General features: G+C 35.0%; 1 long non-coding RNA gene across 1 annotated transcript; it reads left to right on the forward strand.

Moving 5' to 3' along the window:
- Positions 1–594: 594 nt before the first annotated feature.
- On the forward strand, positions 595–21,375 carry LOC123871662. The gene is made up of 3 exons (XR_006797315.1): positions 595–642; positions 2,717–2,721; positions 21,324–21,375. It is a non-coding gene; the product is annotated as an uncharacterized LOC123871662 (long non-coding RNA).
- The last annotated feature ends 1,857 nt before the right edge of the window (positions 21,376–23,232 follow it).

Genomic DNA, 23,232 nt, shown 5'->3' on the forward strand with positions numbered 1-23,232 from the left:
GACCTCCTTACAAATGGGCTCTACATTTCTTCGTTTTTGCACGAATTCAATTTTGTTTCTACTAACCCAAAAAGTCGCTGAATGTAATTTCGAGAAATAAATCACATTTTTATGGTTCCGTACCTAAAAGGAAAAACGGAACCTTTATAGGATCACTTTGTTGTCTGTCTGTTTGTCCGTCCGTCCGTTCTTGATTTATCGTGCAAAATGTCGGAAAAATGTTGGAAAAAAAATGTTGTACGCGAGTACGGAACCCTCAGTGCGCGAGTCTGACTCGCACTTGACCGGTTTTTTTGTGTTTATCTATTCAATTCCGTTTTAAAGATTTTTAACAACATATAAAGTAGAAAGGTGAATCTTAATTATTATCAAATGTTCTTGAAAATTAAGTTACTAGTTTTTCCCGCGACTTCGTTTGCGTGAATTTAGGTTTTTTAATGATCCAAGTGAAATTCAAAATCAACCAGGTTTCGACATCAATATTGTGAACGTTATACAAAGAACCTAGGTAGATAGATAGATACTAAATCTCAAGTCAAAACCCAGTGGTTTATGCTATTCGTTGAAATACTAGTTAGTAAATCTCTGTAATCTCTGACCCCTACTACAAGTATGCTGGACTTGCTGTTGCCGATCTGTTTTGTCAACTTAATTGTTGCCATTTTGGCGCTGCTATCATGTACGGATACTTTTACTGATGATTTCTTCAATTTTGATTCTGAAATATCTTCACCTTGTCATTCAAACATTTTCTTAAAAGCGACTCCATAGGCTGACTTTTCTTTGTCGTGTATATTTGGTTTATTTTCTCCCCCTCCACATGCCATTACACATTTTCCTGAGTCAAACATTTACGTGCTTGTTATCAGCGCCATGTAAGGAGTAGTAGTATATCATTATACCTTCGTATTCATGTTTACAATGCATCTTGTACTATCGTATCTTGTTACAAAACATTACCTTCATTGAAAATCTTTTTATAATGACGCATTCATTTTTCCTACAGGACGTTTGGAAAAATCCTTAGATATAACGACAAGAGAGGCGTTTAAGAGGAGTCTCTCCGTCACTCGCTCCATACAAACGTAGTTCGTCTCTCATTGGAATATTAACTAATCATACTCAATGGAATTTTGTAGAAACGTTCCGGGAATCTATGCCTGTGGTTTTTCAGATTTCCGTTAATATATTCGGTATCAAAGTTACGCGGTCTTAAAAATTCACATACAAATCTTTGAGCCCCTGTAATTTTAAAACTATATATTTTTAGAAAAATCCAAAACACCATAAGCACAGATATTAATTTCTAGAATATGTCTGCCAAATTTCATGGACTTTGGTTGCTTAATATTCAAATGAAATTGGGACTACGATTGTATGGAGTAAGTGACGGAGAGAGCCCTGTTTGTGTCTTTCAATGGGAGATATACAGAGAGGTGTAGTTAATCTCATCATTATCATGATTAACCCATTGCTGGCTCCTTACTGGTTACGGGTCTCCTTTCAGTATGAGAAGGGTTTTAGGCCGCTGAGCTAGCCCAGTGTGGATTGGCAGACTCTTGTCAGATAAATCTCAGATATGCAGGTTTCACGGACATAGGGAGTCCCAAGATGCTGATGTGGCGACTAGATGCAATTAGTTAGATGTGGACAGAGGGACAGACCCCATCAAACTAATTGCAAAACATTGTTGCATACTAGCAACATAAGATACGGAGGTAAAAACCCTTACTAAAGACCGATCTCCAACTGTGGAAGTAGGATATCAATTATTGAAATGACGACGATAATCGCTATGCATAACATTTTTTTTAATCAAAATATAATCCATACCAATATTATAAACACGAAAGTGTGTCTGTCTGTTTGTGTGCTAGCACTTCACGGCCTATCCGTTTATCTGATTTTGATGAAAGATACAGAGATAGCTTTTATCCCGGGGACGGACATCGGCTCTTTTTATCCCGGAAAAACAAAGAGTTCCCACGTGATTTAAAAAAATCTAAAACAACGCGTGCGATAGCGTGGTTATCAGCTAGTTAAATTAAAATTCTCAATTTTGAATCTAAATCATGAGCTAATTTATGAAAACCTACAAATCATGCCAACACAAAGTGCCAAGAACTTCAAGAATGCTCGCCGCGTTTCCGCGTTGGATTGTGAAATTGATTTTTTGTGCTAAAATACGAGCTAGCTCTTTTGTCACTTGACTTTCAAGCTTTTAATTAAATTTTTAAAGTAGTTAAGTGGAAGTGTTCGAACACTTCATTATTGAACGAATTCAGAATGAACGAATGCATTTCAGTCCGTTCTAACTTAATTTTCTTTCCCTATAAATAAAAACTTCCATTAATTTTAATAGTGAATAGGCATTTTCTAGGCAAACGCGTTTTTTTTTCTCTATACTGTACTGTATTTAAACTAGTACACTTTTATATGAATATATTCTGGATATTGCCAGCAAAGACAAGTTAAGTCTACTGAATAGGTAAAATTACCTATTAAATCTCATGTTCCTTTTTCTTTCACTTTTTCTTCTTGTTTTATATTTTTTTTTTCTAAAGTGAATACCTAATAATGTATGTAATTGAAACTAATTTCTTTATATACTATGTAGTACGCAACCAGTCTTACCAGAAGTACTAACCGCAACCAGACAGACATGTTTTGCTTTACAAACAAGTGTATATTAAAAATTTATAACACCCCCGACAAGTGAAGGTTACAGTAACTAGAAAGGAGCTGATAACTTTCAAACGGCTGAACCGATTTTCTTGGATTATAGCTAAGAACACTCTTGATTAAGCCACCTTTGAAACAAAAAAATAACTAAATTAAAATCGGTTCATTAGTTTAGGAGCTACGACGCCACAGACAGATACACAGATACACCCGTCAAACTTATAACACCCCTCTTTTTAGGTTGGGGCTTAATAAAATTTGATCAAAATTACATTTCAGTCAACTTTTTACTGGCGCAGGATGGGTACTGGCATATTACAAACTCAATCGTCACCGCCCGTCGTAAAATTCGATGTAAATGAGATATTACCTATTCCTCGAATTACGTTCCTAGCTCACGTAGAGGAAAATTAAAGTTGAAGATATCAAAACCTGACTTTGCGCTTATAAAATAATTTTGAAGCGATGCTTCTTAACCTTTCTTGGATGTCTTAGTCTGGGATGGGGGCATAAAATGGCAATAAGTTAAAAGCAGAAATAAAATTTTAAAGTAAAAGCTTTCTTAGTGTAGGTACTGAAATAGGGTCAAGTGCGAGTTGGACTCACACACGAATGGTTCCGTCTCATCGTACAAGATATTCTTTTTTTTTAAATTGCATGGCGGCCATTTTGAAATTAGCCATTTAGGTTTTTTATTATTTATTGTTATATCTGCAATACAAAATACAGTCTGTGAAAATTTCAACTCTCTACCTATTAAGTTCAGTTCATGAGAAACAACCGCTGACAGACAGGCAGATGGACGGATAGCGGAGGCTTAGTAATAAAATAAGGTCCTGTTGGTTGGTAATCTCCAGGTACGGAACTCTGAAAAGGACTGAAACTTATGCTGCTGAGGATTCCGACAAACAAACTAATTCTCAGACTTTACTTATCTCTGATATTAGTGTAGAAGTTTAAAATAGGTCAATCCCTCAAATCAAAATAGTCTCTAAGATCATTTTTGTGCCTTCGAAATGATTTCGAAATTTTATACCATAGACCACCAAGAAGGTCTGCAACAAAAGACCACTATTCCGTTTCTAATTACGGGTTCTAAAGGGTCCATTAATGAAAGCCGCCCGTGCCTTTTCATCACACGACAAACAATGAATGGTGGCCATTAGGTCTCGTTCCCAGTAACTTAACTAGGGGTGCGGTAAGCACCGAATTTCCAAAGTCCTATTGGAAGTCCTATTAGAAAAGTACGTGATAGACTAGAGGTTAAGACGTCCGCTACCTATTCGAGAGATCGGGAGTTTGATCCAGGGCACGTACCTCTAAATAGTGTTTTGGAGTTGTGTGCGTTTTGCGTGCGAGCAATTGGATATCACTTGTTTTAGTGGTGAGGTGAAGGAAAACATCGTGAAAATCTGCATGCCTAAGAATTTTCCATAATGTTCTTAAAGACGTGTGAAGACTGCCAAAGATTCATTCATCAAAGCTGTAAAGTCCTGGGTGGATATTTTTGATGATCTCCGTGCTATGGCATGGCCAATTGGAATTTCTAAATTTGATATTGAGTAATGGGAAGCTTCGGCCATGGCTGGATACCATCCTGCCGGCGAAGACCGCAAAGCGATCAAGCGTTCTCTACGGTGACACTTGAAAACTGATTAGGGGTAGTATGTCATACCCCTTCCAAGTTAGCTACCTTTCATCTAAGACTGCATTATCATTTACCTAGAGCTAAGATCACAATCAGTGAATACTTTGTCATTATGACAAATAATAAAAAAGGCTTGGCTTGGTCAACAGACCTTTACGTAGGAATTGCTCACAATCAACTTCTTTCCTACTAAAAACTTCCTAATCGCAAAAGCTAATAGACAAGCAATTTAATGAGTATAGGTATAGGCATCTACTTTTGAGAAGGTAAATAAAGAAAAGCAAATCTTTGCGTACGACATAAGCAGAGAAATGTACAAAATTAATTATATTTTACGTGGAATATCTTTGAGAACATGTAGAAACTAATTTGAGAAAAGCGAGTTTAACAACAACTTTATATAACTTAATTTGGGAGTTTAAAGATTCCCTCAAGCGATTCTTAATAACATCATTGATCGTGAAATGGAATTTGACGTCATAGATAAGTTCGCTCATTATTTTATTCTGCTGTTTAATTACGGATACAAGTGTAAATTAAAAATTTATAACACCCCCGACAAGTGAAGTTTACAGTAACTAGAAAAGAGCTGATAACTTTCAAACGGCTGAACCGATTTTCTTAGATTATAGCTAAGAACACTCTCGATCAAGCCATCTTTCTAACAAAAAAACTAAATTAAAATCGGTTCATTAGTTTAGGAGCTACGATGCCACAGACAGATACACAGATACACACGTCAAACATATAACACCCTTCTTTTTGGGTCGGGGCTTAAAAATCAGGTAGGCCTACCCTTGTTCTACTATCTATTGATTTTATTTTATTTACATACCTACTCTAATAACGTTTTACTTCATCATCATTATACGGGTTCAAATTTCGCACACAAAGGGCAGCAGATTATTTTGTGTGATTTTGTAAATAATATGTCATTTCTATTTTTTAATTTTGAAGACCTTGGCTAAAAATTTGCCAGAATTAAGAAGAAACCCTTCAAGTTTAGCCGTCCTTAAGTTGAAGCTGGGTCAAGTGATTCCATCGTCACCCACTCTAGTACCCTCTTCAGAAAAGGTCGCCATATTGTACGTTCTTTACCATTTTACCACTGATAGAGATCGGCAGATAATTTAGGTTTCCTTTATAATATCAGAAAATATTAATTATCTTCATAGTATCCACTCATATTATGTAAACTAGTGATTCGCTCATTATGTAAATATATATGTATATGTAATATAAAATATATAAAAACATTATAGAGTTATAATAATGATAAAAATTGTTATAAAGATTTCCTACTCTTATAGGTAATCCGCTTCAAAAAAATTCAAACCGCTTTAACAAAATTTTACTGCATAATATAAAGTAGTATGCAGCAGTTGCTTGCACTTCGCACTATACAAGAACCAAAACTTGGGTACAAGATCCAAACCTTGGATATATATTCATAAGACCAACTTTATGAGAAATTCTTACAACTAATGCATTAAGTATTATCGTAAAATAACGACGCTTTAGAAACTTAGAACTTTGTGTTGTTTAGAGTTAGAGCCCATGGGAACCGTTTTGCAAGTATAACTTCTATGGATACAGAGATAATGATTTTGTTTAGAAAAACGAGATTACTTACTTCCCCAAGAGATCAAATTTTCTTTCTAGAGTTTTATTTCTACGCTTTCTTAGCTACGCTATTATAGGGATAGTATTGCGGATTTCTGGGAGACCGTTCGTAATAATTCTGATAATAAGTCATCGCTCAAGCATTCCCTGACAACGTGTTTTACAAACACTGGCTAGGGGTGAAATGATTAATTATTTATTATTAATTTTAAATTATTTTTTATTTTATATCTATTTATACAAATAATAATAATTATTTGGGTTCCGTAAACGAAGAGTGCCAACGGGACCTTTTTATTAAGCCTCCACTCTCCGTCCGTCCATCCAATTGTCGCGTTGTATATCATGAACATTGAACCGTAATAGGTAGATAGTTAAAATTTTCACAGAATGTGTATTTTTATTTCCACTAAAACAAAAAATACTAAAATTTTCAAAATGGCTGTGAAATTAAAAAATTGTGTTATTTCTTGTACGATGGTACGGAACACTTCGTGACCGACTCACACTTGTCTGGTTTTTTATAATTTTTAATTTATGTATTGATACATAATTATGTTTTATCTATGGGGTTTTATTTATTTTAAAAAATCATTTACGCAATATTAACTGACGTGTAAATTGTTATGTATAATATTGTTGTGTGGAAACCTACCAGACCAATAACAACTAACATTGCCTTTTATTCTTATCATATCGGCTCAAACAATACAACGTTGATCCGTACCGTAATGTCATGGATGCCGTGAAAGCTCAGATAAGCGCTGTTTCATTCTGTTGAGAAAACATTTCCTGAAAGAGAGAGTGGAAAAATTGTAAAGGTTATCTCTTGATATGGGACTGCAGATTAGAAAAATAATAATGAAATAAATGACTCACTGTGTTTGCGCAAACCACTGTGTTATCCATCCATGTTTATTTATTATTTATATTAATATTATAAATGCGAAAGTATGTCTGTCTGTCTGCTAGCTTTTCACGGCCTATCGTTTTATTGATTTTGCCGAAATTTAGTACAGATATAACTTGCATCTCGGGGAAGGACATGGACAGGACTTTTGGACTTAAAAAAACAAATGGTTCACACGGGATTCTTTGAAAATCTAAATCCACATGGAAGTTGCATACATCATCTATACTTGGTATAGAGATAGTTTGCATCCTGGAGCTATCTCCAGGATGCAATAGTATTATAATGTAGTAGTCCATGTCTATACATAGACTACTTTTATCCCGGAAAATTCAAGATTGTCCACAGGATTTTCTAAAACCTAAATCCACGAGTATTAAGTTGTGGGCATTATTTATTAATAGCATAAGACCAATACAAGACCCTACATATTATAAAATATATTGTATTAAAAGTTTATATTGAATTATTTTAAAACAATTTACTAATTGACTGGCAAATCATTAATAGCATTAATATCAACGTACATACAGCTGAAACCGCTGCTTTTGGAAAAATTGAGATTTAGATTCTCCTATAATCTCCTACAATGTAGAATCGAGATTCGAGAGACGAGACTAAGAAAGGAATACGAGAAATCTTAACAGAATTTTTATAAAACCTAAATGCAGACAAAGTCGCGGGAAAAAGCTAGTCATCAAATAGAACAAAGTATGTAACAGTACGAAGTCAGAAAAGAAAATAAGTTCATGGCTTTCAATATGTGATATATTTTGCTTATTTCAATGAAAAATCTTGTACAAACTTTGACGAGAAGCAGCTGTGGAAGACATATTTGCAATATGATTTTAACGTATAAGTTTTCGCCAGAATATAATGTGTTCCCGGTCGGAAAGAAAGAAAATATTATGACAAAGTTGATATACAACAGCTGTACCGTACCGAATGAAATACAAATACTCGTATCAGAAATAAATCTGATATAGGTAAAACCTATAATAGAGTAATATGTGCGAATTCTATTTGTTCAATAACTACTACATTTTCATTAACATTATGAGAATACTGTTTTCTACCTTCATTTATTATAATTCAATTCAATTTTCTTTATTTAATAAGCAATATATATATTATATCTATAGCTATATCCTTTGGACCATTTTGGTTGCCTGGAAGAGATCGCTAGGTAGCGATAAGGCCGCCAAATTGTACCTATATTTTGTTGAGCTTTTTATGTGTTTTTCTGTACTAATTTTGTGGAGTACAATAAAAGTATATTCATTCATTCATTCATTCATTCAATATATCTTCCTAAACTAATAATAGCATCACTCTTGCTCGCGTGGAAACTGGAATGATGCTAAGATGATAAACTGGCTGCATTTCCCTGCTGAACCAGCTGCATAGGTACTTATTTTATATTTAGAGAGTCACACATGTACCTTATCATTTGGAAACAAAAGTATTCAATATTATGATTTCTACTTAGAAGATTTTACTCCTACTAACAATAAGAATTAATGTACTAATTCTTATTCCCTCCCATGAACAAACATGGCTCGCATATACCGTGATAAAATGTCCTCGGATGCACATAAATTTATCCGCCCCGCTCTAGTTATTGTGTCGGATTAAGGAAATATGGATGTAGCGTTATCACGGTTCGCTGCTCAATTGTGGCGATTAATATTGAACTTTTGATAAACTGTTGTTTTTCTCTATCATAAACAAAGCTTTTGGTCTTACGCGAGGATCAGAATACGATATCAGATGCTATGAAAAAATTAATGATGTGAATGTAATTTAGTTAGGAGAAACAAGACAGATTGTTGACAAATTATCTATGATATTTATTTATATCATCATCAAACAATCGACGTCCACTACTGGAGATATAAACAACAATCCCGGAACAAATCCGTGGTCTGATAAAGTGCCTATTATTGGCGTCACTCAGAAAAGCAGGTATTATTTAAATATTTTTATCGAATTATTGGAATGTCCTCTCCAAAACCAACACAAAAAAACACAAGTTTAATGTGTAAGGTTATCCGAGAGTTTTAATCTAAACAAACTAATGCCAAAATAAATAATTTAATTAGAGCGTGATTGCTATCACAACATCTAATTATTCAGTTCACAATCCAAATACCGAAAATATGCGATATCGCTCCGAATCTCAGAAGGAGACTGAACTAAAACCTTCGAAACACCCGTATTTATGCAAGTTCAATCTTGTTGGCCTCCTAGCAACAGATTGTATGACATCGAATGAGCCAAATATCGATTTTATCAAACTACCTGCATTAGATAAATTAATAATTTTATATTATTTTTGACAACTCAAATCAATTTTTAAAAATAACCTTACACTATAAGAAATTTCTTATAGGCACTTTAACAGACCACGGATTTGTTCTGCCTGAATTCAGCGCTATACGCTAATTAATTATATGATATGAAACTATAAAAACTTAGGCCCCGATGGCTTTCAATTCGGGCTTCAAAAGAAGATCTTGTAATTGGTAGGTAGAATATAAAATCAGATCATAATATTATAGAAATATTGTTTATCAATTTAACGTAATATTAACGATCCGTCTGAAAACGTTTTCGGTTTTGGAATAGGATATCGCACGAGGCAGTGTTCTAGTTCTATTTCAGAACCAGTTAGTTCTTCGATCACTGTCAGCAACCCGAGATAAATGATTCTGTGGCTTAAATAACGAAAGGACTCTCAATAATGGATCTCGGATATAAATCTTAGCAGGAATGTAAAGAAAATTTAACTTCTTCCAGCTTCTGTTTGTAGACTAAGCGGTTAGATAAAAATATCCAATGCAATAATTTGTCGATCTACGAATTGATTGATAGACTAAAACTTAGTAGCGTTCTCAGCGTATTGAATGCAACAATTTCTTTAGAAAGTGAAAAATATTTATTTGGTTGACGAAAAGTTTAACTTGCTTGTATAGAAGCAGGCGTTAGCTACTTTGCGGTAAGTTGCTTTTCTTGCATGTTTAGCAATAGGAGAACCGGCGAAGCACATATTATCACTCATGCTGTATTTTCCATAGGATTTGTCTGTTTTAACAGATTATAGCAAACTAGAGGATGCCCGCGGCTTCGCCCGCGCGGTTTTCGGTTTATTTTAAAATCCTGTAGGAACTCTTCGATTTTCCGGGATAAAAAGTAGCCTATGTCCTTCCTCTGTACATTAAAATCGGTTCAGTGGCTGGGCCGTGAAAACGCAGCAGACAGACAGACAGACAGACATACACACTTTTGTATTTATAATATTACAATGACCTTCTAAAACAGGTCATTGTAATATTAGTATGAATCAAGCAGATACCTTGAAAACTTGCTTGTTTCAATATCTATTAGTTAGTGTTATTCCAAATAGAAAATGCCAGATTCGTTTTGTAAACCTTACTGAAACAGCCAAATGGAGGCGGAGGCTTGATTGCGCCATTTGAGTCTTTCTACAAGACTGAAGTCGAATGCGGAGCAATATGAAGTTAGTTAGTTAGCTTAAATACGGATGAATTACGCGTGTTTAGACTAACTACCTTCAGCCTTCATATTGCAAGCTACGGTTATCAAAATTGAATGCTAAATTTCAGTTGCCTAAGGCACAACATACACTAGCTGAGCAGATTGGAGTCGAATACAATAACTTTTAACATGTTTATTACTAACTTAAATAAAAGACGATATTTTTAGCACTTGTAGCAAAATCGTCTCTTAAAATGTTTAGATATTCAAATGTAAATTGTCAACATTTGAATGATAGCATGTATCTTGAAAAGTTAACTAAGAAATAACTTCTACATAGACTACAATAAACACAGGTCCTGAGTCTAACTAAATGACGAAAACTATTGATATATCCTTGCACACCAGTCAAGTTAGGCCATTTAGCAGGATATTGCACGCTTCAAAATATTTTGCAAAAATACTTTTTTTTGGGTTCCGTAACTCAAAAGGAAAAACTTAACCCTTAAAGGATTACTTCATTGCCTGTCTGTCTGTCTCTCGTATCTGTCAAGAAAACCTATAGGGTACTTCCCATTGACCTAGAATCATGAAATTTGTCAGGTAGGTAGGTCTTATAGCACAAGTAAAGTAAAAAATCCGAAAACTGTGAATTTGTGGTTACGTCACAGAAAAAAAAAATGTTTTGCAATTTTCGAAGATAACTATACCAAGTAGGGTATCATATGAAAGGGTTTTATCTTTACATTCCAAAACAGGTTTTCATTTATTTTTATGCATAATAGTTTTTGTTTTATCGTTCTAAATGTCTGACTCGCACTTGGCCGTTTTTTTCGCTTTGAGTCAGAGCCAAAATAATTGTGAATGGTATCCCTCTATACAGGTGAATATTCAATCACGCTATGTGTCACGTTCGTTGATACAAAGCTTTGGGACTGGGCCAGCGTACGAAATACGAAACGGCTTTTTTGACGTGACAAGGCTTATAGTGATTTATACATAAAACATACAATGAAAGTCGTTTGGATTAAGTCTATTTTCATGCCATACAAAGTATACCCGGAAATGCGAAATTGTTCAATAGGTACTTGTCTTATTTTGTCAGTTCCTACTTTTTTCAAGGCTTAACCTCTAAACCAATAGGTAGTAAGCAAGAAATCACGAGTGTTGAGGCGCATAAACTACTTACTTAGGTAGGTATTTATCGCTTAAGTTCAGGCCCAGATTGTTATTATATTACAAGCATTTTCTGTGACTTAGTCCACATGGATTTTTTAAATCTATCAAAATCCATTCTTATAGTACTATTTAGTTAGTATTATTATAGTAGTATTTAGTTATATACTTATAAAAAAGATGAAAAATATCAAGTTTCTTGACCCAGCGGTCGGTGCCTCTAGATAGGTAGGTATATGTAGGTATATCAGTCAGTCAGCGTTCCTTTTATTTTCCATATACTTTTTTATTCTAGCATGCGAATGAAGGCAGGAAAACTACTACAAGATATTAGGTCCACAGGTTTACATAATTTAAAATCTTTCTTATTATTGATAGTAATAATATTATTATTAGTACTTATTAACCAGCAATATATCTACAGAACTCTGTATTATACACATCAAGGTTTGCAAAATTCTAGCTAAGTCCTGCAGTTAACCGAGTAAGTAGCCTTAGTTGCTATCACAACAAGTTAACTAAGTCTTGAGAAATCCTATTATACTATGTCGAAACTGGAAACTATGTTAAAGAGCAAATTGTTTGAAACATCTGCAATATCCTCAGACGCTAAACACAATTATTACTATGTATTTGTTAAAATAACATACCTTAGGTACATTTTTAAAATGAAATTTTCAAAAGAACCTCCGTACCCATTGTAAGCCAAATGGATATGAGCTGATAAATCTATATCTATCTATTGATACAACTATCAAATAATAGACTAATATTGTTAAATCCTTCAAAAGTCTAAAAACATAAAAACACAGTTACGACGTTTTATTGCAACAATACATAAAACATTTTCACTTTGAGTCGTTAAAATCTTTATTATTACGAATAAATGCAACGATTATACGAAGAAGGACAGTAAAATTGGGACATAAAATGTTTATTGGGTCTGAGATTTGAAATGGGTCTCGGCAGTTAATCTACCGCCTTAGGGTAGAATTTGGCTATAAAATAATTAATCAAAAAATATTTATATATAAAAATGTTTGCTTATTTTTTAAACGATTTTTAACTAAACTAGTAGGACAGCAATTTCAATCGCTGCAGTAGCGACTATAGTGTGTAAGGGTAGGCCTCCTATAGAGTCCCTACTGGTTCTCTTGTTCATGTAAAATCATATAATAGAATAATAGAAATTATATAATTAAATATAATAGAATAATAGCAATGATAGAAATGTTTTATGTACCTAACCATATTGTGTAAAAACCGCAGATGTATTACTTGTACGAGTAAAAAATATCTAGATGCAAGACGCAATGCATCACCATTCACCACGGGGAGTTTTTTTTTGCGGAAAGAATGAGCCTGGCCGTTCAGTGCGAGAGTGCAGCCAGTATTTTTGGCGTGGCTGGGCTTGTACAGTAAAAGATTAGGTCCTTTCAAGTTGTATACTAGGTATTTAGTTTTCATTGCGATAACTCCCATAAAAAAATAGTACTTAGTAGAAAGTAGGTACCTACCTATATTAATAGAAGAAGTGATCCATTAAAGTACAATTTTCTAGTCCATATCCTAGCCCAGCAGAGTAATTTAAGTGTAAGTTCTTAAGTTGCTTTCACGGTACATTAAGCGAAGTTTACTCAAACGTAGATAAAGTGGGTGTAACTAATATTAATGTGGGCTTTTAAGCGCACCGCGACGATAACGTATCACCCACTTTGTGGCGTTCTGTTATGTGTATAAATTGCCGCTATAACCTCTCTGACCCCAAATATACCATCTGGTACTTGTCTTTTTCGTCGGCTGCTTGTCACCCTTGTCACAATCACTCTTGTGCCACATTTGCAAAATAAAATACGATAGTCGTGGAAAAAGGTGATAGAAAAAGAATAAAATATATTTTGACCATCTCTCTGACGAAGTAGTAACCACTGTGGTCTTATAAGTAAAATAATTTGAGTTCGATTTCAGCAGGGGTAATTCCGGAATTCACAATATTTTCTTGGCCTTAGAAGTGGTCTGGTGGAAGACTTTGGCAGTGTCTAGTTACCACCCTACCGGCAAATCTAGCGAATTAGCGTTCTAGTCTAGCTCAATGACGCTTAGATACCGAGAGGCATGGCTTATCCCTCCACCTGGGTTAGCCCGCTTCCATTTTAGACTAAATCATCACTTACCACCATATGAGATCATAGTCAATGATTAACTTGTCATTAAGAACATGTTAACAAGAAAAATGAGCCTGATATCGTCGGTATTTAAGTGTTATAGAACCAACTTTACTACAAATCTGAAACCTTCAGGTGACCATAACAAGAGTTGAAAAGAATGCGGCATGACCCAAATAATTAGATGAATGACGAACGTTTCAAATCTAGGTACCAGCAGAGCCTTGAAAAATAAACGCTTTTGTTGTTTTTTCATTTTCCTACCCTAATTAAAAACTTTACGCACAACCACTGACCTTAATGCTTAAAAACGTGCTTTTATAAATGAGATTCTTAGTGCTTATGCTTATTATTAATATTTGCATGACTTGCTAGAAATAAAGTAAAATAATCCTTTGCAGTTATAATAAATGTTTCTCATCGGAGAATAGTCAACTACGCAGAAGATATTATACCTAGTGTACACATGTATGCACAAAAACAACCCGTGCCATCTCTATTCCCTCACTCTCAAAGTCCGGGACGGCAATCCGCCACGACTACCAAGCCACAGACCAAGAGAGATCAAACCATACAGATGGGTTTACGTGCTTTCCGAGGCAAGGGGGTGTATAATACCGTCAATATCAACGCTGGACTACTACAGTACTGACGACTGAATAGTTCTTGACAGAAAATCTCAGTAATTTTTTTTTCAGTCCAGCCCATGACTTGAACCCGGGACCTCATGATCTGCTAGCTAGAGCAATGAGACAGTGATACCTATTTACATGCTCAACTAGAGAATTACTTAACAATTTCCTGAAAATATGATGTGTATTATCATTTCATTCATCGTCTTCCCTTTGTAACGTTATTCTAAAAAAAAGAGTTCAAAAAGTGTACCTATTCATCTAGGAAATATCTTAAAATTCTTAACTGCGCTTTACATTGCTCCGTTTTCCGTTTAAAAATAATCTGACCCAGAGTATAGCGTATCTAACCGTAATCTAAACCAGTAAAAGTATGAAAGAGTAACAGAAAATAGCATTTCCTTGGCAAGGCATGAAAAGGCGGTAGGTACTTGTATATGAATGGGTCTTTTCTAGGAGGCATTAGTGAAAGAAAATCGCAGAGAAACGCATGCAAGCGCTTTTCTACATGTACCCATTTTCGTGTCAAAATGTTTGCGAGTAACGTTTTAACCACAGAATTTAAAATAGGTATTAAAGTCCCAGAGGTCTAGTAAAACATCAGAACGCATTATTGCTACGTTGCGTTTGATTTTTGAATTATTTCTGTATGGAGTGAGAAGCTAAGAATTGGCGTTTCAGTATTAATATAAAACAGATACCATTTCTATTATCTTAAGAAGAATTCTGTGTTTTCAACATAAAAATAACGAGCTCTACCTATACTCATTATACTCTAAGGGAAAATACTTATATTTACGTACCTACTTAGAATTTCACCGTTCGAACCAAATTCTTTAGCCAGTAGAAAACCGATAATGCGAATAATGTCTGGTATATTATTTGGCAAAATATTATGTTTGCGAGTGTGTAATGAGGTGAAGAAGGATAGGTAAGTAATGTACCCTATAAACATATTAAAATAGGAGCACACATAAGTTCTATTGTAATACAGACGTCAGCCTTCGATTGGGGTTTCCAAATATATCTGGATACACGTAATTTCTGAGACATCCAAAACAAGAAAGGTTTTTAAGTACCCATGCAGTTGACAATTTTCGGAAAACTTAATAGTAAAGTTCATAGAGTAAGTAACAATCAACTAGCAGCATGAGAGTCAAACTTGGTTAAATATGACATTAAGAGGGCTCTCTCCGTCACTCGTTTCATACAATCGTAGTTCCAGTTTCATTTGAATATTAAGCAACCAAAGTCCATGAAGTTTTGCAGACATATTCTAGAAACTAATAAATAATAAATAAATAAATAAATAAACTTTTATTTCAGGCCATTATACCCAAAATTTTGTTAGTATGACAATATCTATGTCTGTGGTTTTCCAGATTTCTATTAAAATATTCGGTTTCAAAGTTACGCGGTCTTAAAAACTTTCATACAAATCTTTGAGCCCCTGTAATTTTAAAACTACATATTTTTAGAAAAATCTAAAACACCACGGACACAGATATTAGTTTCTTAAATATGTCTGCAAAATTTCATGGTCTTTGGTTGCTTAATATTCAAATGAAATTGGAACTACGATTGTATGAAACGAGGGAGAGAGCCCTGTTAAGCTAGAGTTATGCACCAAACCGCATGTTTATCTGGACAAATATCACCGTAAATCGTTCATAATTGTACAGAAAGTAATATTACTCATAAATTTAGCGATTTGCCTCACAAAAGACCTCTAAAACCTAATTTTGTGGTACCTAATTTATTTCATAAATATCTAAGTAGTTACTCCCCAAGATTAATAAAATAATATAGCCGACTCGCGGATAAAAATAACCGTTTAAGTATATGAAATGAAAAGTATTACTGGGATTTAAGATTTATTAATCTTAAATGAATATTAATGAATGATTTGGTGCGAAATAACTTCTACTAATTTAACTAGTCTGCTAGACAAAAGGTATGTGGATGTGACTAGATCGGTTTTTATCTATTTTGCAGTAGGTAATAATAAATCTATCTTTACGGTAAATGAACAATGAATGGTGATAAAGATGAAAATAAGACAAGAATTATTGACATCTTTGTTAATTAGGTGAGGACAATTTTTTGATGATAATGGCGTCATAAATGCACTCATGGCCTTTACTCAATAGTAGAAACATTAAAATGTGTCCCACGACTTTATGTCGCCCAGCCCCGGATATCGAAAAAGGAAATCCCGGAAATGACATTTTTTGTAAATGGCAAGCCTAGTTACGAAGTCGCTTTTCATTTGGCCCTTGGGTTAGATATTGTTGTGATGTGAGCTTATATTTTTTTCCACCATTTGCGTGGGAGCCGGTCGAATAAGATTTTGAGTTGAATACCTAGGTTTACATTTTTTGTATAGCTACATAGTTACCCATACTTAGTCAAATTTTTCTTTTTGTAAATTGATTTTATTTATAAGACGTTAAAAGTAGGTATGCAAACGATGTCTCGTTTCATAAGCTGATTGACTAAAACAATTGCAGCGATCGATTTAATATTTCCGATAACCTTATTCCCGCGACTCGTTGGAATTTGTCAAAATCTTTCCATATTGCATTCCTAGGATACTCGAAGAATATTTCCTCCAAATAAAGGTCAGTCATAATAGGTAATGTCAGAAAATGCTTTACAATATATTGATTAACATAGTTATTTAATTTCTATACTATAAGACTTCGGGACAGGGTTTGCTTATGAAAAAGGTTTGAAAACAATAATAGCCTAAAGTAGTCTTCAAACCGCAGAAAATACCATGAAAATACCATATCTACATTACTAAAAAATACATTATTGTGAATAAGCATTCAAGACACGTTCGCGTTTGTTGTATTTTTTCATAAATACCTAATCCGTGATTTATGCTGCACTCAACAAATCAGCTTGATAAATAGCCAGCTGGCGGGTGAAAAAGGTCGTTTATGAAAAATTGATACAGAGAGCTAAGGAATGCCTAAGTAAGCGTGTCTTCTGAAGGTGGCTACTAAAAGTTTCACCGGCTTCAACGCAATACCATACGAGTACCTTACAAAGAGAATGACAACGCATTCGTTCAGTATTTTAATTTCATAAACCTTGTTTATAATAGATTTACTTAGTTGGTATCAACACTTTCAGCGAAAAAGAAAAGTTGATTGCATATTATTAAAAAAAAAACCGGCCAAGTGCGAGTCAGACTCGCGCACCGAGCGTTCCATACTCGGGTATTTTTTCCAACATTTTGCACGATAAGTCAAAAACTATGATGCATAAAAATAATCAAAAATCTGTTTTAGAATGTACAGGTAAATCCCTTTTATATGATATCACACTTGGTATAGTTATCTTACTTTGAAAATTGAAACACATTTTTTTTAAATGATGTAACCACAAATTCACGGTTTTCGGATTTCTTCCTTTACTTGTGATATAAGACATACCTACTTGCCGAATTTCATGATTCTAGGTCAACGGGAAGTACCCTATAGGTTTTCAGATAGACAGACAACAGAGTGATCCTATAAGGGTTCCGTTTGAGGTACGGAACCCTAAAAATGTACAAAAAGAATACGGTGTGATTTGAACGGGATTTCCAAAAAAAATTATAGATAGAGTATGCGTTTCCATAGATAATAAAAACGATCACACTAAGTACCACAGACGATACTCTTTCCACGGTGTGGTGCGGGCTGTTACGCGTCCGTCTGCACTCTGCAATATCACGCACCGTGGGAAGCCGGTATAAGATTTGTCAGTAAATAAGTATACCTATAACCTACAAGGATAAGCACGTCCCCATTTATCTCAGACAGCCGCAAGGTAGATCCGGTAATATTTTGACCCCTCATATTATATTGTAGTCATACGTTATCGTAGCTTTTACGCAATACCTCTAGACCAAAGAGTGTGTGACCTAGTTCCGTCGGCGTTTAGGAAACAGAAAATATCGGTTGATCATTCATTGTCCAAAGTTTGACAAGATTGTATAAAGAACTAAGAAGATAGATGACAAAAGTCTGTACAGATTCTGATCTTAGATACATAATAAAAAGATAGATCAATTTTCATATATTTAACCCCCGACCCAAAAAGAGGGGTGTTATAAGTTTGACGTGTGTATCTGTGCATCTGTGTGTCTGTGTATCTGTGTATCTGTCTGTGGAACCGTAGCGCCTAAACTAATGAACCGATTTTAATTTAGTTTTTTTATTTGAAAGATGGCTTGATCGAGAGTGTTCTTAGCTATAATCCAAGAAAATCGGTTCAGCCGTTTGAAAGTTATCAGCTCTTTTCTAGTTACTGTAACCTTCACTTGTCGGGGGTGTTATAAATTTTTAATTTACACTTGTACACTAAGGCCTCATTCGCATTCAAATAGAACAAATGCATTCCCAAGTATCTGTTCATACGTCAACGCTTTTTTAACGTGAACTTTGTACGGTCAGCGCAAGGCCGGGTTTTAACGCAACGCTTTTTTAATGCTCGTGCGAATTAGGGCTTAGGCCTCATTCGCACGAGAGGTTTTTTAACGTCCGTTAAAAAAGCGTTCCAATAGAACAAATGCATTCCAAGTATCTGTTCAGACGTCAACGCTTTTTTAACGCGCACTTTGTATTTTCAGCGCAACGCCGGGTTTTAACGCAATGCTTTTTTAACGCTCGAATCAATGTCAATGCGAGAAATACTCCATGGAATTATTCTTTAACATTCGACCCATTAATAACCTAACTGACAACGTAATCCTAGCCGAATAGATATCGTGTTTCAGGCCATCACAGCAATATTGTGCAATTTAATTCCAGTGTAAATTATTCCAATTTCCATATAGATAAATGACCTAAATAATTTTCACCTAGTAAATCCATTTGATTCATCATCCATTTGATAAAGGCTCCAGTCCACTTTGGCTCAATGAATTCGACGGTTTTCCGGCCAAACGTGCAAAGGTAAACACTGCTTGCGAATTACGACATGTCAACATCCTTTGATGTTTGTATGGAAACCCACAAGGATCGGCAGGCGGTCGTAAAATATACTAACTCGGAAAAAATATTAAATTACTAGCTGATGCCCGCGACTTCGTTTCCGTGGTATTAAAAATATAGGTTCTTAAAAATCCCGTGGGAACTCATTGATTTCCCGGCATAAAAAGTAACCTATGTGTTAATTCAGGGTATAATCTATCATCATTCCAAACAGTCAAATCCGTTCAGTAGTTTTTGCGTGAAAGAGTAACAAACATCCATACATCCAAGCATACAACCTATCCATCCATACAATACAAACATATTCATCCATACAATACAAACATGATCCATACAGACAATACAAACATGATACTTTGGCGTTTATAATATTAGTAGGATGTAGATATGTATATACTCGAAAATGGAACTACAGGCTACTCGGAAAAATATTTCGAGTATCTAGCCATTGTATACCTAAGTACCTACCTACTCTTTAGAGACATTATGTATCGTCATCATCATCACATCGGTGGCCCACTGCTAAGTAGGTGCGAGTCTCCTCTCAGCCTGAAATCTATAGAGCACAGACTTTGCTCAGACTTAAGACACTATTAAAACGAGACGGCGTTACATAGCTGCTATAAAGCTATCTCGTTTTACAGTGAATTAAGTTTGAGCAAAGTCAAAGAACACTTTATAGATTTCAGCCTCAGAATCAGAAAAGTTTAGGTGAAACGCTACGCTGGCCAAGTGCGATTTAGCAGACTTCACACACCTTTGAGAAATTATGGAAAACTCTTCTGAGGCATGCAAGTTTCCTCACGATGTTTTCCTTCACTTTTCAAAGCGAGTGATATTCAATTACTTAAAATGCACATAACTTAGATAAGTTAGAAGTGCGTGCCTGGAATCGAACAATGGACCAGACACCCTGCTTAACATATAATATGTTTATATGTACCTATATTGTGTACTTATACGAATCTTAGTAACTTATATCTAGCATACTAACGTTATTGAAATTACCAGTTTACCTTTTATCTTTTCTGGTTGATTTACTTATCGCTGAATACCTGTATCCATTGTATCCCGGTTCATTGACTCCCCTTATTGAGTTAGCCAAATGACTTGGAAAAATGATAATGGTGGACCAAAGAGGATTTCTATTACGCGCTATAGAATATTATAAATTATGAGTCCTGTTCTAATAATAAGCAATATTATATGAAGAAATTATGATTGGTATTGAAGGTGATACTATTGTTTTGAAAGAATTTTATTTTAATAGTTAAACGCAAAAGCGCAACTGTTAAAGCACGCATTGAAAACCGCAAAGTGGACGCTTCAAGTCCCAGAATTTGTGATTACGTTAAAGCGTGGTAAGTATAATTAGTGTAAGTGTAAAAATCGTTCTATTTCTATTATACCTACACCTCGTTTTAAAGTATTCAAAATGCTCTTTCGTAATACACCTTTTTTTGTCTTTAGCCAGCTTTTGATTAAACCCGAGTTTTAACTGGGACAGATGGATCATGAATAATTATTATTATTCGTTCCCAATTTTATCAAACAAATTATACTATCAAATATTAATGTTTCATAACAGTCTGAAACACATAAACAAGTTTGCCAACAATTTAACTACTATTAGTGTCAAATTAAACCACACCCGAGCGATCACAGTTATTACTTATTACATACCTACCTACGGATTCTCATTGTTGTAAACTTTGACTTTATGTAATTTATGAACATTAATGCAGACCTCTAAGTCTAAAGTTACCGCCACAAGCACTCGTAAATACGGTTGTCGTAGTTTCTACACTATCCCTTTAATCTTAACACGCTTGTATGCAACGAATAATTCCATTAAACAAATGCTTTTAACTTGGATCAAGTAAAATTACTTTAACTTGAGTAAATATCTCTGGAAGCAGTATGGCTTGTTCACTTTGCAAGCAAACCATTGATCTCTACTAATACAAGTACGCTGGACTTGACATTGCCGTAGTTTTAAAGCAACTTGATTTTCGCCATTTTGGTACTGATAGCAGCAATGAGCCTCATGTGAAAGTACTTATAACTTTATGTTAAGGGCTTCCGTGTCAGTAAAGTGGCTTGACGTCAAGCAAGTAGTTTCGTTTTGCTTGATCGAGCAGCTTGATGCGCCCGTCAAGCAGCTTGAGCCAGCAAACAGCACTTTTTAATTTCTCGAACACTGTCCGAACGTTGCATGAAGCAAAAATATAAGACTGCATCAAACACCGTCAAGCACGTAAATGCTTGACTCAAGCATCAAGCAAACTTTGTAAACGGTCAAAATGCTTGGCTCAAGCAAAAGTCTATGTACTTACTTGACGTCAAGCCGCTTACCTGTCTCTGAAGCCCTTTAGAAATGAGACAACATAATATCAGCACGAAGACCATTTCACACCAAGTGTCAGTTTTGATTCCCGGTCGCTCAGTAAAATTTCGCATGGCCTTTTCCAGCGTACTTGTGTAGGCCCATTTCAGTGACGTAAATAGTGCAGGCCTGTACTTATAGGTGCTTACTGTTAGTCAGCTCTATTTATATTTGAAGATTTTTATAGAATGTGTATTTCTTTGCCGCTGTAACAACAAATGTTAAATATTACTATATGGGCGCAATGAAAATTAAAAAAAAATTAAAAAATTATTAACTCTTGTACGATGATACGTGTGCGAGTCCGACTTGCACTTGACCGATTCTTTGCATTACATCCAAGAAACCGTGAAAGGATTCACGAAAAAGTGTGACGCGCACGATGCTTCATGCAGCGCGCTGAAATTGGATTTGACTTGTGAACACTGAAACCTATTTGCAGTTATTAACTATGACTTATGAGTACCACTTACGATAGTTTAAATTCTGAATTGAAGCTCGTAAAATGAAATTGCGTTTTACAGAATTGTTCACAAATTCGATTGTTCCAACCCACACCATTGTTCGGTTAAAGGAATATAGTAGGTAAAGTTTAAAGTGAGTTCCGTTTAAATTTGATTGGCGGTTACCGATAAGAGGAACAGTTTTAATGAAGTAGCAAACTCAGCTGGAACTCCACAATGCCTTTGAGAGCGCTTCGTTTGCAGGGATTTTCTACTATTCGGAATTTTTACAAACCTATAGTTGAAATTCATTTAGGTTCAACTTTTTTAACTAGGCTTCGAGGTCTTTTGTTAGTAGTTTTCACTATTTTTTATTTTTTGTTTTACAATTTTATTAATCCATTGGAAGTATAACATCAATAAGCCGCACGCAATTAGGTACTAATCCGAGACAAAATATTAGTACCTATCCATTTGAGCTGCCTCAGGTAGGTAGCTCTACCTGAGGATGTAATTTGTTGTTCGCTTGTCGTAAAAATGTCGAAAAAAATACCCGAGTACGGAACCCTCGATGCGCGAGTCTGACTCGCATTGCCCGGTTTTTTCCGTAGCTTTTCTATACAACTACATGAGAGCGCTGTAAGCAGAATCGTTTCCAAATTAAAATTGTCGGCAAGATTCCATATTTTTACTCAGACATATTGTGTTTTGATGCTCGAATGCTATCAACGTTGATGAAATATGCATGTACCTTAGGTATGCCAAGCAGTGAGCCATAGAAGTAAAATGTACCTAAGTACTTATTAAGTCCTTATTAGTACTTGTTAAGTAGGCACTTCTTATTTCCATGAAGTAAGCACAAAGTTCTCTTTTCGTCCTCCCTTTGAGCACGAGAAAAATCCGATAGTAGGTACATGACTCGTTGGAATTGACCACATGTCGCAGAGTGCCTGATAGTAAGGCAGCTGCAGGCTCCAGTACTAAGCTGCCGCAGACTACAGCTTTTATGACAGAATTTCAGCATCCATTTATCGTTCCAATTATTAAATTACTTTGGAGGAGCTTGAGTAATACATTACAT

The sequence above is a fragment of the Maniola jurtina genome, chromosome 14 (genome assembly GCF_905333055.1).
Source record: "Maniola jurtina chromosome 14, ilManJurt1.1, whole genome shotgun sequence".
NCBI classification, from domain to species: Eukaryota; Metazoa; Arthropoda; class Insecta; order Lepidoptera; family Nymphalidae; genus Maniola; species Maniola jurtina.